A 3,065-nucleotide genomic window follows, 5' to 3' on the forward strand; every position below is an offset into this window, starting at 1 on the left:
ACAAATACTTAGTTACTGTACTTAAGTACATTTTTCTGGTATCAGTACTTTACTCCACTACTTATTTTTCTGACGACTTTTTACTTTGACTTCTTACATTTTGAACACAAATACCTGTACTTTCTACTTCTTACATTTTAAACATAAATACCTGAACTTTCTACTTCTTACATTTTGAACCCAAATACCTGTACTTTCTACTTCTTACATGTTGAACTCAAATACCTGTACTTTCTACTTCTTACATGTTGAACCCAAATACCTGTACTTTCTACTTCTTACATGTTGAACACAAATACCTGTACTTTCTACTTCTTACATGTTGAACATAAATACCTGAACTTTCTACTTCTTACATGTTGAACCCAAATACCTGTACTTTCTACTTCTTACATGTTGAACTCAAATACCTGTACTTTCTACTTCTTACATGTTGAACCCAAATACCTGTACTTTCTACTTCTTACATTTTCCAAACAGGCTGGTTCCTTTAGTTTGAATGTGTGTTTGGTGGCGTGATCATTATTATTTAGAGTCATTGCGTGCCTATTGATTTGAACACGATCCGTGTATCCATCATTTCCTGGTCTTCTCTAAAGAAGAGGGACCAATGAAAACGTTGTCATGTTGCCGTTGGTCACCATGGAAACATTCATTAGCTAACAATGACATTATTGTTCTATTAATATAAAGGGAGGTCAGGTACTCTTTAAAACAGCTGCTAGTTATGGGTACTTTTTACCGAAGTACATTTCAAAGCCCTCTTTACTTTTACTTGAGTAAATTATGTGTGTACTTTTACCATCTCTGGTCACAGGTATGATTATGGTATATTTGAGCATACGTATTTTACTAACATTAGATACAGAGGATTTAAGGCTTCATCACTCCACCTTAGTGAAAATATTCAAACTATCTCAGGCTCCTCAAGACATTCCTGAAACTGCTTCAAGCTGCAGAAAGTAGACGGAGGTGACCTGCGGTTTCATTTCCTGTTGGGATGTTGTCAGAAGAAAGAGACATATTTTGAGTCTTCCTCATCTGTGTAACTCCTAACAGATGGTGAGGAAGAAGCATTCGTCTACGCCTTCCTCCACGACCTCTGACCTCAGCGACGACCCCGACACGGAGGAGGCTCTGAAGGGCTTCGATTTCTTGGCGAGTCCCGACGAGTTGGACGGATCGACTGAGTCCAGGAGCGGAGAGGACAGTGGAGAGTGGGGTGAGACTTACAAAGAAACTGTAAAAAGGATATTCAACCAATTGCAATGTGGGTGTGTAAATTCCTTTAAACCAGGGGGGTCCAAACTATTTCTGAATCGGCCCTCACGTAGCAAATAACAAAAGTATAATGACTTAAGTATAATAAACTTCTGCTTGTCTTATATCGTACTTCTTCGTATTCATGTGCTAATAAGCCCAATTTCAATTAAAGTTGAAAACATGTTCTAACAAATCTAAGTTGATAAGAAAAAAGCCCAATAACACATTTTCACAACAACCTTGAAATACACCCTTCATATTTCCTCTTATTATAATCAATCTGAAGCTTCTGATTTAAGAAATGAGCTGCTAACAAAATACATGAAACCCTCTGGAGAGCTGTGAGCTGTTTTTCTCTTACAGCATTTTCAAGTATCAAGAATAATTGACCTACTTTTCCAACTTATAACTGAACTTATGAGGCAGTATACCTCGAGTGAGCGGCCCAGCCCTTCGTATATTTTTCTGTATGTGATCCTCGTGAAAAAGTTTTGGACACCCCTGCTTTAAACTGTACGTCTGCAGGTTTCAGTTTACGTCAAGAAGACATTTAAACATGGAAGAGCCACCAAGATAATCTGTATTTGACTCTTTTTTTGTATTAATTTATTCATGTTTTCTTTTCCAGAGTGACTTCCTACTTCAATGTACCAATAAAAAAGAATAAATTGAGTGTTTACATCTGATTGAAAAACATGAAAAAGCACCCGTATAAACCTGAAATCTTCTTAGTCGTAAAGAAAACGTTTTTTCAACGTTAAAAATCGATATGATTATCCTACACGATAATTACAATTTGACACTCATGTCTTTTATTCCAGAGTTTACTTCAAAGCACCAATAAGAAAAACAATAAGAATCTTAAAACGTTGTAAAAGAGTTAACAATCAAAAGACGTGGACAAATGTGAGTGTGCAGATTCCTTTAAACTAAACGTCTGCAGGTTTCAGTTTACGGTTGGAAATGAAGTCAAGAAGACATTGGGAAGACCATGATAATCTGAATTTGACACTTTGAATCTGAAATCTGTCTTTTTTCCAGAGTTTACTTCAAGGCACCAAATGAAAAAGTGTAAAATGCCGTATGCAGTTGACAAACAAATAAAATGTTGTAAACTGTTCTTAGTAAAAGAATAACTTTTTATCAATATAAATGAATATCCTGCTATTCATCTGTGTTACAGTGGAGGGTTAGTAGTGAACAATTTTTTAGTTCTGACCAAAAGTGCTCTTTTTTCTGAGATTAAAGTCAGATCTCAAAAAGTTTCCTAATCCAACTTGATCTAGAATTAAAACCCACACAAAACACATTTAGACTTGGGCACAGCCATCAAAATAATCTTCATTTGACTCTTTTCCAGAGCTTGATTCAATGTATCACTTAAAAAAGTGTCAAACTCCATGGAAACAGCTGATTACAAAAACATGACAAAGCCCCAGTATAAACCTGAAAACCTTCTAAGTCGTATAAATAAAAGGTTGTATCAACGTCCTGCAGCCACCACGATAATTAATTTTTGACCCTCATAACTTTTATTCAGAGCTTACTTCAAAGCACCAATTAAAAAAAACGTGAATTTAGTGAGTACGGCTGATTGAAAAACACGAAAAATATCAGTTTGAACCTGAAATCGTTGTAGTACAAATCAATGTTACAAATCTACATCGTGACTGTGACTGCGATGGACTATACTTAACTGGACTACATATATATATACATACAGGGGCGGATCTACGGGGGGCAAGGCTCTACAGTGGGGAGGCAGCTGCCCCCCCCTTGCCCCCCCCCACTGTAGAGCCTTG

This window comes from Notothenia coriiceps, unplaced genomic scaffold, assembly GCF_000735185.1.
Source record: "Notothenia coriiceps isolate Sejong01 unplaced genomic scaffold, NC01 NC01_scaffold00007519, whole genome shotgun sequence".
Taxonomy (NCBI): domain Eukaryota; kingdom Metazoa; phylum Chordata; class Actinopteri; order Perciformes; family Nototheniidae; genus Notothenia; species Notothenia coriiceps.